This window comes from Bacillus rossius (genome assembly GCF_032445375.1).
Source record: "Bacillus rossius redtenbacheri isolate Brsri chromosome 9 unlocalized genomic scaffold, Brsri_v3 Brsri_v3_scf9_2, whole genome shotgun sequence".
Classification (NCBI taxonomy): domain Eukaryota; kingdom Metazoa; phylum Arthropoda; class Insecta; order Phasmatodea; family Bacillidae; genus Bacillus; species Bacillus rossius.
In genome coordinates, this window is record NW_026962013.1 from 38,523,578 (window position 1) to 38,540,315 (window position 16,738).

Here is a 16,738-nt window from a genome sequence, read left to right on the forward strand (position 1 = left end):
ACTTCGCGTTAATGATTGTACTAAAATGCTTTAGACATGACGATCCTGAGCAGACCCGCCTCGTCAGGGGTGTATGTGTGTTAGTGAGGCGGGATATTAAGCGCGACGCTCGCTGGTGCTTCTAGCGCGGTGTCTAGGCTGTGGGCTGGCGCGCGGTCTTCTCGTCACCACATGATAACTGAAATTTGAGCGGTGACCGTAATATTATATTGCGGAGAAATGAAGATATAGGTGTAATGTAAGACCCTTTAAGTGCTTTCAAGAATCTGTACCGGTTGTTTTACGCAAAAAATCACTCTGAAAACATGCGTTTTAGCCATTTTAAAGCTTCTAAAAATACAGTTTTATTACTTAATCCAAAATCAAAAGTACTTTTCGGCCCTCGATGAACACTTAAATGCTGCTCCGTAAGCAGAACCCACTCGGATATCGTGAGTAGTTTTGAAATCGCATTCTTTTTCCTTAAGCTCTGCGCACCGTGTGTGCATAGGACGTGACCTTGTTATCTACAATGAAGATTCTAAAAAGTTTTGATTATACTACATTGGCAAGTCTAGTCTAGTCTGGAGGAAAATGAATTTCCAAAATTAATCTTGGGTCTATCTATTATTTCAATGGGGCCGCTCTTCGAAACATGTGTCCGTTCAACAAAAGTGCATAGGCTAGGTTGCTACCGGAAAAACCTATAAAGAATTGATAGCTAAAAAAAAGGAAGAAAGCGTTGGGGTATGGAAGGGGGGGGGGAACAAACCAAAATTAAAACTCTAAAGGGCCCGAATTGTTTTGTTATGGTCCTTGCAGCACCAACTAGCTTTACTGGTACTTCGTTAGCGTGGAAGTAATAATTCATACAAATTATTATTTAGACATAAAATATAGTGATTATTGGTTATTAATATGTACACCAAGTTAAAGTTACATTAAATCTTCTTTGTAACCTATTTTTTTCTCGTTTTATGTTCAAAGGCAAGCATAAACAATTTAGTCAAATCATTAACCGTTTCTATCATGGCTAAATTAACGTTTACTAAATCTTTAAGGGCGCCCCGCCTACCTGTGCACATACGGCGTGAAGAGCATAAGAAAAAAGCACGTAGTTTGAAAATGTTCAAGATATTAGAGTGGTGTATGTTTATGAAAAGAATTTAAGAATACGTCGAGGGCAGGCGAATGAGTATTTCTGTTTCCAGATTTCTTTTTCAAACTGTATTTTTAGAAGAGTTAAAATGGTTAAAACACGTGTTTTCATAATAATATTTAGGCATGAAACACCCGGTACAGCGTCTTGAAAGCAGCCAAGGGACTTGCATTACACCTTTATCTTCATTTCTCCCGCATATAATATTATAGTTACCACTCAAATCTCATAGTTGCCCTATGCACGAAGAGAAGTCTGCGCGCCAGTTCAGAGACTTGCTGTTAGAGGTGATACAGCGCTAGAAGCACCAGCGAGCGTAGCACTTATCATCCCGCCTACCTAACGCAAACACACCCCTGAGTAGAAGGACGTCAGCAAAAAGTTCATTTTAGTTAAATTATATAACCTTTTGAACTTAAGTGGGCAGTTTGTGGGTATGATTGAAATCCTTTGTAGACTATGAAAACTGTTTTTTACTGGAAGATTGCTTGGTTTTAAATTTTTGATCAGTCAAGCGGTGTTTATTAATATTAACAATAAGTTAAAATTATATTAAAGCTTCTCTGTAACCTACTTTTTCTTTTTAACACGCTTTTATTAGCTTCATACGTATGTATGTTAGTATGTAACGGAATCTTTGAACATGATTTTGACCCCCTTCAAAACGTCGGATTAACTCGAAATTTGGCATACTTATCAATGACCGATGACAATTCAATATTTTAAACAGTTAGACCCGTTATCCTTACTAGGATAATCAGGATTAGCGATTTTTTGTTTTCCTAAAACTGGTACCTAGTGTCTTTGCGCCAAGACCAAGAAGGGAAACTACCAGGCGCGCCGATCACCTATACTCGGATCTGTCACCTACTTTGAATAAGATGACATTTTCGGAGAGGAACCTGAGAACCGGTTATCTCATCCAAGGGAGGCAGCAGGCGCCCAAATTGCTCATTTCTCGGATAAGTTACTTACTTAGAATAAACATCAATTACTAGAGACCTGCAAAATTCGCGGATTCATTCGGTGATAGGCTACAATTCAAACACATATACCTCTTAGATAATTTTGCTATTGGCTTACTGTTCACCTGGATGAATCTCAACCAGTTATAAACCCTCAACCAAAGAAGGATCGAATCACAGACAAACCAGCTGAGACGACTTACAAGTCGGCAGCCAATGAACTTGCGTTATTTGCCCGAGTGTACAGGGGTATGTGCAGTCTATCCTGAAGGCCATCGAAACCGCGAATTTTGCAGGTCTCTATCAATTACTTTCCAATTTTATTGAAAATCATTGATTTTCATAGCAGGATATTGAAAATATTGTGTACTATAGTTCTTCAACACGCTATATCTAAATATATATAACTCAAAGGTGACTGACTGACTGACTGACATAGTGATCTATCAAGGCACAGCCCAAACCACTGGACGGATCGGGATGAAATTGGGCATGCAGGTATATGTTATGACGTAGGCATCCGCTAAGAAAGGATTTTGATTAATTCTACCCCCAAGGGGATAAAATACCACTCACTGACTCACTCATCACGAGATCTCTAAAACTATAGCTTGAAATTTAGCATAGTTACTCATTTTGTGATGTAGACGCTCACTAAGAAACGGATTCTACGGAAATCCAATCCCAATGGGAGTTTCGGGGACGTAATATATCAAAATTTCCAGTTTTTGGTAGGAAATCACCATGGCAACGGCTGTTGCTTTGTTTATGCTTCATTCGTCTCTATGGCAACGACTATTTCATTGTTAGTGCAGTCCTCATCACCGTTGAAATTTTGTCGGGTACTTTAAATATAAAAAATTGCCTTTTTTTCAAGTATATATATTTTACAGACTTGAAACTTCACAGTAATGTACCTTATGTTACGCAGGATGACATTTTCCGAAAATTAGATCCTATGGGTGGTTAAAACCAGGCAACAGTGGGTACTTTGTCTGCATGACAACAGGATTTTGCATTGTTCATGCCTTCTGCGTCTCCATGGCAACGGGCATCGCGCGGCAGTGGCGTACCCACAAGGAGGGGCATGTATAATGAGCGGCGCAAGAGTGATCTGCCTGTAGACTGCCGTAGCGAAGTACGGGTACATCAGTTGTACGATGCGTGCACGAGTCGGGAAACCATCGGTGCTATTCATTTTCTCTCCGGTACATTATAAAGCATTGTAATAAATTTTCACTGAATTTTTTTTTATTTACCATTACTGTAAATGGGAGAAGTGGCTTAATTTTTTTCCATTAGTATAGCCGTGCGAAGCCGGGTCGGGCAGCTAGTCGAATATATATTATAAAAGCAGCCAATATCTACTCAAACTCACTTTAATAGTAAATTGATGTAATAAAGAAAACCCAATTAAAAAATGAAAATTAATAATATTAGTTTAAAAAAACTAAAAAAAAACACACTTTTATAGAAAATGCAACTAAAAATAAATTTTAATAAATTTGAACTAAGAATAGTGTAAATAAGAAAAAAAAAATATTTAAAAAAAAAGCGTGGGGTACATGGTGTCAATTGTTATAAAAATTTTATTGACAGATATGAGTAGGACTAACATTTTGATAATATCTTGAAAAACACCCCATGCTTTTTTTACAATAAAATACTTTTTTTTTATTATTTACACTATTCTTAATTCAAATGTATTAAATTTCAAATTCTATAGTTAGTTGGATTTACTATAAAAAGCTTGTTTTTTAGTTTTTTAAACTATTATTTATTTTTATGTATGTTCACCGATTTCACCGTCAATTGTGGATCGATTTTCAAAATAATTTTTTGAATTGAAAACTTCTATAGGAATGTTTGGATAGGGAGTAAATTCATTTAAGTCGTCATCGACATGGTCACGTGACGTGAATGTGTATGTATGTATGTGTATGTATGTGTGTGTGTATATATATATACACATACACACACACACACTCAGTTCTGCGCGCACAGCCAGTACGCGTCGTCAGTCCCTGTACATCAGATATGTGAATCGAATGTGTATACAGTGTTCAAATTGTGTTTTTGTGATCTTAAATTAAAACTTGTAAATTAAAAGTGTTTACATTTATCGGGTTTTGACATCTATCGGCACTCTGAGCAATAATTATATTTATTTTCATATGGTTTATTTATCATCAAGACACATGGGCTACGCAAGCCCAGTATTATCCTTACTATATATTATTATTAATATTATAAATGCGAAAGTAACTCTGTCTGTCTGTCTGTTTGTTACCTTTTCCCGGCTGAACGGCCGAACGGATCGTAATGAAATTTGGCAAGAAGATAGATTATATCCTGGGGATGGACATAGGCTATCTTTTATCTAAAAAAAAAAAAAAAAAATTAAACGGGTTAAAAAAATATATCATAATTTTATGTAACGTGTGTCATAGATATACAAACTGTTAGTGTCATTCCTCTATGTCTGCCGAGCAATAGCTTTCAAGCCATTACGTTACGTTTTGCTATTGTAAGGAACTAAGTAGAGAGTAAGAAAAAAATAAATATCTTGACAGTTTGTAGTGTCGCCATATTTGTTTCAGTTTTCAATACCGTTTTTGTATATTACAATTTAAATTATTTTTTTTACAGTACCTACTTATATCTTATTTGCAAGGAGTTTGGTTTAGTGTTTATAATTTATCTGCTGAGCGTCAAGAGTCTTAAGGCTATTGAGACCGAAGACCAGAAATATTTATCAATTATGTAATATATTGTTGAAAAATTTGAATTTTACTATTTCAGGTAGGTCGATTTTTTTTTATTAATTATAATAGTTACGTGTAATTGCCATCTTCCTTTATTTCATATTAAACATTATGTTTGGTTGAGTGTGAGATAATTTTATTTATGTATGTTTTAATTTAATTTATTTTCTTATATATATATATTCTTACCTACCTACTTCTATTAAATTTCAGGTGGATGTTAACATTGTCATTCCAGTTGAATAAATTTTTTTGACAAATTAGTTGTTATTTATACTTTTTGTTTCATTTTGGACTATGTTTTTTTTTACTTAATTCAAAGATTTGTGGTGTGTACAGGGAGTGATATCTCTATTAATTTCTATACTCCTTTGGATAAGCGGAATATGGCCACCACAGTTTTACATATCAACAAGTCCTACAAATGTTTTAAACATTATGACAAATAAAAAATAGTTTCACAAACATCCTTAGTTTTTTTTGGTGTGTATAGTTTGAAGTTTAATATTATGTATGTACGTAAATTCTTAAACATAGTTATTTATTAATTTATTTAGAAAATTATTCATAGGTAGGTAATAAGTTTTCCTTTATATCTCTTTCGATTTGGAGTGTTTCCGAGCCATTCGGGGTCCTCAGCATCACCCCCCCCCCCCCCCCAACCAGGTGGTTAAAGCCCCAAAATTTCGAAAGTTTAAAATTTTTAAAAAATCTTTCTCTTTCGATTTTAAGTGTTTCCGAGCCATTCGGGGTCCTCAAACTACCCTCCCCCCACAAGGAGTCAAAGACCCAATAATAAAAAAAATTTCCCAAACTTTGGTAAACCTATTCTCTTTCGATTTGGAGTGTTTACGAGCCATTCGGGATCTTCAACATCACCCCCCCCCCCTCCCTTCTCAGGGGTCAAAGCCCCAAAATTTAGAAAATTTCAAAAATCATTCTCTTTCGATTTTTAGTGCTTCCCTGCCATTCAGATTCCTCAAAATAACCCCTCCCCCTTTGGGGACAAAGCCCCAAAATCTCGAAAATTTCAGGATTTTCAAATATCATTTCTTTCGAGATGGGGTGTTCCGAACCATTCGAGGTCCTGAATCTCCCCCCCCCCCCCCCCTCCCTTTTCTCAAAAGTGAAAGCCACAAAATTTCGAAAAATTGGAGGAAATTGTATTAAAATTAAGTCATTACTAACTAATGTGTCCGGGGGATGGCGGAACGTCTCCCCAAAGACGTGTTCTCCAACAAATTTGGGGCAAGGGGATTGGGGGAATGCAAAACCCCAAAATTTCGAAAAATTTCTTAAATTTAAAAATACTTTTTTTACTATTTGGAGTGTTTCTGAGCCATTCGGGGTCCTCAAACTACCCTCCCCCCACAAGGAGTCAAAACCCCAAAATTTAAAAAATTTCAAATATCATTCTTTCGATTTTTATTGTTTCCCAGCCATTCAGGGTCCTCAAAATCACCCCTCCCCCTCAGGGGTCAAAACCCCACAATTTAAAAAATTTCAAATATCATTCTTTCGATTTTTATTGTTTCCCAGCCATTCAGGGTCCTCAAAATCACCCCTCCCCCTCTGGGGACAAAGCCCCAAAATTTCGACAATTTCAGGAATTTCAAATATCATTTCTTTCGAGATGGAGTGTTCCAAACCATTCGAGGTCCTGAACATCCACTTTTCGCAAAAGTGAAAGCCCCAAAATTTCGAAATATAAGAATATATATAATTGGATTTTGGTATGTATGACGTTGATAAACTCTTACACCGTTTGACCGATCGCCATGAAAGTTGGCACATCGAAGTGTTTTTATCATCCATTTTTTTTTGTAACTCGCCGCTAGATGGCGCTGTAGCGCATCAACTTCTAAACCTTTCAACCGATCGCCCTGGGTAAACAGAAAATCATAGGTCACAGATACACAAACAGTAATTATGTGTCATTTCTTAATGTCCAACACACTGGACATATCGCTATCCATTTTGCTGTAACTCGCGGACAATATTTCACCCGGTGTTCAGCCCGGGCAAAGCCGGGTACCGCAGCTAGTGTGTGTGTGTATATATATATATATATATATATATATATATATATATATACGACTTGTACCTTCTAAATTACTATAAAATACACATTGCATAGTAATTGTAGGTAATAAAAAAATTAATAATGATTTTTTTTAATTTTTAGGTTACATCGCTACAAAGACTCCGTTTTGCACACAAAATCGAGGACCTCAAAAAATATTAAAAATAGATATTTAGAGAAAATAACAATATAATGTACACAATATTTTTTCCTAAACTTCATATGACAGAATTAATAATAATAATAGAACTAACTATTATTAATATTAATAATAGAATTAAGAAAAAACAAATATAATTTGAAATAAGAAATACTAACTTTGTAAAATATAATTGTGTAAGATTAGAAAATATTTTTTGATAAAAGTGGGGTTGTCTGTAAAGTAGGTTTACGGACGATAATTTTACGTGATAACGTCATAAGAAAACATTGATGAAAATTTGCATACTTTATCATTTACTGTTTTTGCAAATTTAATTTAAATAATTTGTTTAAATATAATCACGAACATTTAGTTAAAAAGCCCGCCTTAACCTGTTTGATATTATAGAAGATTTTCTCGCACGGTGGTTGGCCGGTTCTTGCACGATCGGCTCAGGCGGAACGTGACAATGAGTCATGCTTTTTCGTGCGTACAGCCGACGATAATCAATTTATAAGACGTTATCACGTCAAAAATCAGAGCCTTTTTCGCAATTTTTACGAAAAAATATTATCACACAACAATTTGTTTTATCACGTTAGTAAAATAACTCTTAAATTACTATAAAATACGCATTGCTTTGTAATTGTAGGTACCTATTAAAAAATAAATAATGATGTTCTTCATTTTTGGTTATATTGCTAAAAAAGACTCCGTTTTCTTGGTTATTCAAACTATATATCTATATGAGAATATTAATATATTTGATACTCACTTTTTACTGCACAGTAATCGTAGATTTAAAATAAAAATTGAACAAAAACACAATTTGAACACTGTATACACACATTCGATTCACATCACTGATGTACAGGGACTGAAGACGCGTACTGACTGTGCGTGCACCACTGTGTGTGTGTATATATATATATATATATAATATACATACATACATACACATTCACGTCACGTGATCATGTCGATGACGACTTAAATGAATTTACTCCCTATCCAAACATTCCTATAGAAGTTTTCAATTCCAAAATTTATTTTGAAAATCGATCCACAATTGACGGTAAAATCGGCGAACATACATAAAAATAAATAATAGTTTAAAAAACTAAAAAACACGCTTTTATAAAAAAAACTAAATAATAGAAAATAAATTTTAATAAATTTGAATTAAGAATAGTGTAAATAAGAAAAAAATATAAATTATTGAAGGAAAAAAATATTATCAAAATTATATTCCATCTACTCAAATCTGTAAATAATTTTTTTATAACTATTGACACTATGCACCCCAAGTTTTTTTTTTTAAATAAAAAATTTTTTTTTTTCTCATTTACACTATTCTTTATTCAATTTATTAAAATTTATTTTCTATTTTTTATTGGGTTTTCTATAAAAGCGTGTTTGTTTTTTAAAAGCTATTATTTATTTGGATTTACGTTCAGTAGCAAGAACAAACAACAAGCCTCGTTGTGAAAAAAATGGCCTCCGTGGTTAATGGGGGCGCCACAAAAGTCATGGCTTTCTTTAAGAATATAGGACATATATATATATACCAATATACATACTTATATACATATATATACATATGTATACATATCAAAGTTGTTTACATACCTATACATATGTACATATCATACATATACACATAAGTGTACCCAGTATACATACACACAAAACATATACATACGTACATAGTATACATATACACATATGTACATAGCAGGCCATACATATACACATTCTCATGCATATGTGCACATTAACATAAATATGTACATAGTATATCCCAAGAGCGCAAACCTGTATGATTTTTGAATCTGCGGCACAAGGGTTTTGCACGAGGGGTAACCGAACGTCATCTCACCAGGCGGTCTGGACCTGTACGAGGGTTGTCTGAAAAGTTCCGACCTCAACATGAAGATGGTAGCACTCGTCAACAAAAATTGGTTAATCTACAGCGGTGCCCTTTCGATAATGCTACAGGCATCGAACCGGGATAGTTATTAGCTTCTGTGACTAATACTATATGCTAACTGAGTTTTGGAGCACTTGGAGCAATCGGAGTGATTCGAGCACGTTCGCCCTTTCCGTTGATTGTGCATTGTCAGGTCTGTAGTTCAGTTCATGATTGGCCTCGTGGTTCGGAGACGTCTGGTCTATACGTTTGACATATTACACGACCTGTTTGTACAGTATTCTAAGTATCGAAAATAAGGCATCTTGACTACTGACCATATGTACCTAACCACCAGATAGATAATGTCATTATGGAGACCGGAATGTACAGAAATAGTCAATACAGTACATAGTTAAAAAAAAATGGAAACTGTTTTTCATAAAATAATGTTTGAAACAAACAAATAAACAATGAACATAATTTGATGTGAAATTATTATAATCACGTAGGAAATGCCTCCATAATAACACGCGGGGGCCACGACAGCAGACAGCCCACCGTCCCCCTCCCCCTACCCCACAAACACTCGCTCTAGCTTCCCTCCTCTCCCCTCTTCAAGGTTCCAGCCACCACTGCGGCCGTTCATTCTCTACTATTGTTTATGTGTTCTCGCCATTCACGCATGATACGTAGGGTCATGCAGATTTCGCGAAAAGAAATGCCTGCCCCTAACGATGCGACATTCCTAGGGGCAGGCATTTTTCGCGAAAATAAATCTGACCACCTATTAGACTGCAACAAGCTATACCCGCACCAGCGGCAAGGGCGCCCATATGATAATTTGTAGGGGGGGGGGGCCAGACTTAGGGGTATGAAGTATTTTTAATCTTTTGGAAGACTTAACTGCGGCTTGTTACTAGCCATAAAATAGTTCCAGTTCTGACCCTGTTAAAATTTTTTGTCCTGTTACTAAAATACTAGACCACAGTACTCATTCGCCATAAAAAAATCTTTATTGGCTACTTTATTAATTAAATATTAACTATTTTATTGAAACAAATGAATTTTTAGCAACAAAAATGCAGGAATACAGTCCTTAAACTTTTACAGCGTCTCGGGTACACGGATATCAAGAATACAGTCCTTCAACTAATTGCTCTCTTTACCCCTAAATAAATGTCGCGTACAAATTAAATTAAAATAATTATAAAGTTGAAAACGTGTTGGTCAAAAGATTCAACTTTGGGAGAGAAACGATTTAAATATGTTATCACAGTCAGAAAACAGTTGTTTTTAAATGTAACACCTGAAATACGCTTATAATTATAGTCAAAAATTGTTTCACAATTAAATGAATATTACTATGTTTCGATATGAATCATAATTGCTTATCATTTAGAATTAGCACAGATGGATTCAGTAGTCGAGGACTATAAGTTTATTTAGTGATAGTAAAGCGCAGAAAAAATTAGTTTATTATTAAACTAGACAATTTAACCAAACAGTATTTATTTAGAGGTTAAGGAATTAAGTGACACCAAAACCAATGAAAATAATCGAAAATTTCTAAATGCTGACATAACTCATAATCAGCTTTACACAGAAGAGTTTAGTTCAGCGCAATTAATCCACACAAAACAACTGGACCATATGTCGACGCGTATTTTAAGAATATAAGAAGATCCACATCGCAGTATAATTTTTTTTCGTGTCGTGTGGTGCGGGCCCCCATTTGTGGTGCGGGCCCATAGGCTACAGCCTAGATAGCCTGCGCGTAAATACGGCCCTGATAAACCCTTAAGGCGCCCGCCTACCTAGCAAGTGTACAACATTGCAGTGTGTTTGAAATACACATTTTTACAGAAAGCTATGGAAAATTTTCGAAATTGGTTTCCGCACGAAAAGAACACACACTTCAGGTATAGGCTTAATTTTTATTCGAAATTAATTATTCATAAAAAAACATATTTTAGAACCCCTTAACATGGCCAAAAACGGGGTTTTCAGGCTGCAGTATCTTACAAACTATTCACGGGATGTATGTGGCACTAATATAGAGACATGCAATGGACCTTGATACAAAATATACACCAATAAAATTATAGGGTCACCGCATTGAATTCCGAGAGGCACTTGTGTTACTGCGGCATGTTTTGCACTAGTTGGCAGTCCATCACGTGGCGCGCTCTCAGCCGTAGAACAGCAATCGGCTCGTTTCCGCGGGGGGAGGTGAAAGATGAGTCAGGTTGGCGCGCCTGATCCCCCCTCCACTCACGACACAGGGCGTGCAGTAAGCAAGCGCAGTTGCGGGGTGGAGTCGCTGGACGTGGCCGGATTGTTTTTATTTTACATCATTATGTTCAGCTGTTTCCTTTGAATATATATGTGTATATTTGTTTTAAAATGAAAGCTGTCAACGACGAACGAAGAAAGGGAAAGAAATCAAGGTTGAGATTACACGCCACTCGGAAGAAACGAATCTGGAAAGGAAAAGTTAGATATTTCGACGGCACAAGGTATAATTTTACATTATTACTATTGTGTTTCTAATTTATTTTTAATTTTTATATTATAACTTCATTTTTGTGTTCACAGACGGTCTCCGATAGCGTAGTCGGTTATGGCGCGGGAGCAATAGACTCTGAGTTCCAATAGAGGCGTGCAAGTGGCAGTAAGTTCAGGTTTAGTAAATAATATAATCCTCTCGCTAGTTTAACCGGCGTAATGTAGGAAGTTAAATAAAACAGGATTACGAGTGATGTTAAATGCGTCACGTTTGATGGATGTATATGTTTCGTTAACTGTGTAAGAGAAGATACCAGTAGTAAAAATTTAACTTTTTAAACCTGTACTGTATATGTATAAGGTCAATACAACTCAAGTAGTATATAATAGCCGGAGCTGCGCCAGGATTCAGGTTGTGGATTGTGTGGATTGTGATTGTCTGTCCGCCATCTTGGATTGTGACGTCACGGCGGCCATCTTGGATGACCTTGACCTTGACCTTTGACCTTGACCTGGAATTTGATCCTCAAAAATCGCCAAAAATGACCAAAATTGGGCAAAAATTGCCCAAAATTCCTCAAAAATCGCCAAAATTTCCATTTTTTTGAAAAAAATTTCCGCCAAAAAATCTCAAATAATTCCACAGTTCAAAAATTAGGATTTCGAAAATCCTCAAAAGTCGCTTTGCCCTAGAAAAAACGAAAACTCCTAAAAGCGGCTTAAAACTCCTAAGAGCTAGCCGCTTATAAGCCGCCGACCTTGAAAATAAGGATGTCATGGCAGCCATATTGGATGATGATGTCACCGTTGCAAATTTTGTTACGGCCGCCATCTTTAAATTTTTTATTTATTATCCGATTGGAATGAAAAAAAAAATTAAAAATTATAAAAAATCCATTTAATAAAAATTTAATAAATTATTTATAAAAAATGTACTTTACGACACGGAGCTCAGAGTCCTCGGTTCGAACCCGGTGAGGGCAAAAAAAAAAATAAAAATGACATACGATCATTCCCTCGTGGAGGGCGCTGGCATACTGACTCCCACCACTTTTTTCAAAGCATATATATATTCACCTAGTATGACGTCATGTCCGCCATCTTGTCTTCGATGCTGGAAGCCATCATCATTGTATCGTCGGCTAGAGTGCGCTGACGCCATGTTAGTTTAACTCTTACCCGATAGAGTGCAGTAATCATTTATTACTAAGGTGCCCGCCATCTTGAAATTTGGCCGCCATCTTGAAAATCCGTAATTATTTAGCTAGAAATTCGGGAAAAGTTCCAAAATTTATTAAATAAATTTGCAATCAATATACTGATTGACCCGGTCAGTTCCTATCCTTGGTTCGACCCCTGGCCGATACAAAAAAATTAAATATAACATCAATTTAACATAATAGTAACAGGTTCGAGGAATTAAACACCGCAAGTTCTTTTACAAACAGAATATTTATTACATAATTTCTATTCTACTACAGGATCACTTACGAAAGCTAGCAAATTTATAATCATTCATTTAGTTCCGCATCGGTGTGAAATGACTTATTCTTAGCTCCAATCGGTTTATACTAGACAGAGTCCAACCAGATCCTTTACTGACATAGTTCTCCTCTTCTTGACAGAGTTTCTGGATACCGTGTTTAACAGTTTGCTTCACATCGTTAGAACTATAAATTACTGTAGCCGATGTCTTGAATGCACACTTTTTCACTTTGTCATCTAACGGATATGGCTTTCCATATAGACAGTCCAACCACAAGTTATATTTTAATGGTCCGTTTGTTGCTACGTCATCAGTAAGCTGATTGATTATGTCCTGTCTGATATCATCAAGAAAAGTACAAATATCCTTCGACTCACCGAACGTATTTAGATAATAGTAGTCTTTCAACGTTCCACGAAATGCAGTCTGCGCCAAGTAGAAACCATTATCGTTCACTTGTAATGCTCCGAACACAGTCTTAGGTTTAGGTCCATGTTCAGTCGTCATAGCAATCGGTTGCTGCGCATCTGTTTTTTTGATTGTACGCTCACGAGCCTTCAATCTAAAGCGAGGAGTCGAAATGTCTGCAGGTAGTTCAGCAGTAGGCACACGGACTTCACCTTTACATATTTTCGCATGTCGTCGCAAACTATCAATTCGAGTAAACCATTCATGACAATCATCACATCGAAACTTTATACGAGAAGGATTCTTTTTGCATTTGCTCCGCTCATGTCTTCGTGCATCATGGGAAAATGTGAACGACATATCACAGTAGCTGCAAGGATACCGTGCCGATGTAGACGAACCTTTCAGACCCGATCCAGATATGGACGTTGCAACAGTAGTACCATTTCCAGGCATACTCTTATGAACATCGACGCATCGCTGTTGCACCGAAACCTTTACTTTCTGCCGCACAGCAGGACCTTTACATGTCTTCATGTGCGTTTTCATATTATCTTTTCTGGCAAACTGCTTATGACATTTCTCACAAACAAACATTTTACGATATAGGTTCTTGGCACATTCTCTCTTCTCATGCCGTCGAGCATTGCTGCTGTTTGAGAAAATCTTGTCACAGTAACAGCACCGATGTTCGTTAGTTGTTGTCGATTCGGCATCCATTGAAGTCTCCATCGAGGGCGAAACGAAGTTCATCGAGTTTTCCTGCACAGCCAGCACTACCGGGATTAAAGTCTCTTCTGCTGGTGGTATCGCGTCTGTTGAAATCTCCTCCAGTGTTGTCGACGTGGTTGTCAACGGAATCTGCTCCTTCTCCGTCGTAGCTGTCGTAAAGGTTCCCGTAGACGATGGTACAACCTCCATCGAGTTCGACGTTAAAGTCGGTAAAGATGCCATCGAGTTCGCAAGAACAGGTAATTACGTGATTAATGCACCAGAAGAAATAAACTAGGTGATCCTTACACCGCCGACGTCAGTAACAAACTGAGCGCCCTGCTGTCTAGGACTCGCTTATATACATGCACCGTATGGAATAATACGCTAGTCAAATCAAGAAACATCTACAATAATACTAGAGTCAAAACAACATTAAAAATAGAAGGACCATCAACAAAAAGGAAGCACATTCTGGAAGCACAATAAAAAAAGGCAGCACATTTGGAAGCACCGACAACGAAAAGGCAGCACATTTGGAAGCACCGACATCTAAAAGACAGCACCGCCATCGAAAAGGCAGCACATTTTGGAAGCACCGACAACGAAAAGGCAGCACCGTCATCGTAAAGACACAGACCGCAAGTCCGGGTCATGTCAATATCAGACATATAGACCATGAACACAGTACACACAGGAAACGGATCGTACACACAGTACACACAGGAAACGAAACGTACACACAGTACACACAGGAAACGGAACGTACACACAGTACACACAGGTAACGGAACGTACACACAGTACACACAGGAAACGGAACGTACACACAGTACACACAGAAAACGGAACGTACACACAGTACACACAGAAAACGGAACGTACACACAGTACACACAGAAAACAGAACGTACACACAGTACACACAGGAAACTGAACGTACACACAGTACACACAGAAAACGGAACGTACACACAGGACACACAGGAAACGGAACGTACACACAGTACACACAGAAAACGGAACGTACACACAGTAAACACAGGAAACGGAACGTACACACAGTACACACAGGAAACGTAATGATCACACATACAGTAGCGGAAACACACAGGCTTAGTTGGAAATCAGAATACAAGAAATAAAAACATTAAATTTTTACTTTTAATATTTTATTACTTCTCAACATTACACAAATACAAGTAAAAGAAGCCATTATTGTATGTAGCCAGCTTTCCTCAGTTCTTTGAGTATGAAGGATATTTCTTTGATGCACGGATAGTTTCCTGCACAAAGCGAGCCATGTAGAAGTCTTAGCCGGTCAACCAATATGTTTGGATCGTTCCACGATGTATAATCAATCTCTTCTACCACCATCTTACTTGCTTGTTTATTATAAATACTTTTAATATCACAATCGTCCCAGTGATCATAATAAGCATTATCAGATTTATTTATTATAACACGACGTTTCCATCGTTTCGGTCTCAGGACATCGTCACATTCTTCGATCTTGTCAGCTGTAGGTGCTTCATCACAGTCTATGCCTTTGTCAACAGCCTCAGAGTCACTGTAACAATCACTGTAGAAGACATCCTCTTCACCCAGATTACCGTATGAATTCGCTATCGATGATGTCGAAGTGTCTTCATCGTCTTCATGCTTCCTTTTTAGGAGTCCATCATTTTTACAAAGAATGGAGGATCTACTGAATATAGGCTTGAATGTATTCTCACTTTTCACGGTGTTGATACTTCCATTAGTTTCAGTCTTCCTGAAGCCATTAGCAGCCTTCAATTTATGTTCTTCCTCACGATCGGGTGAGCTAATACCATCACGTTCAGGACAAGGAAAATTATTGTCGTAATGCAGATCACTCTTCTTTAGTCTAGTGGATCCATCGGTGTCCTCTATGCCGTAAGTAGGCTTGACTTTACATGTTCTATCATGTCTTTTTAAGCTGTCAATTCGTGTTAACAACCTGCTACAACGATTACAGCTTAACATGTTGCGTAGTGGGTTTCTAGCACAATCATTCTTCTCATGACGTCTAGCATTCCTTCTCATGACAAAATCCTTACCACAGTATATACAGCGGCTTCCTTCCGATTCAGCTGCAGATAACAAACCACGATCCATTGTAGCTTCTGTGACTAATGCCAGATGCAAACTAAGAGTTTTAAATTAGATCCAATACTTAAATAGAAATTTTTTCATATTTCATCAGCGAGAGTTAATTTATCTCATACAAAAGTACTTGCTGCAACTAGTTCTGCTTTTCAACAACAGATGACGTCACGTATTGCTTGCAGGTAAATAATATTTAGTTCTTTAATGCAGGATGCGGGATGCTCACTAACGATCGTAAAAGAAAGATGGCTTCGCTAGACTCCAAGGAAAAGGAAGTTCGTCTTGCATGTTGGTGCTCCACAGATGTCTCATGGCGTAATATTAATTTGACTGAGAAATGATATTTTTTAATTCCACATGATAAAAATATTACAAGTTTTGATTTAGTAGCAGAAATTATCGAATTAAATGTAACTCCAAATAAAATGACATGTCTCATTAAGAGTAAAACTTCTTCATGGAGAGATCGGTTTCTCAGAATAGTCAGATACAC

At 36.8% G+C, this 16,738-nt stretch overlaps 1 protein-coding gene across 1 annotated transcript in view; it reads right to left on the bottom strand.

The window, feature by feature from the left end:
- The window catches only part of LOC134542951 (uncharacterized), a 647,441-nt gene that overhangs the window by 344,358 nt on the left and 286,345 nt on the right, over positions 1-16,738 (bottom strand). The window lies entirely within an intron of this gene.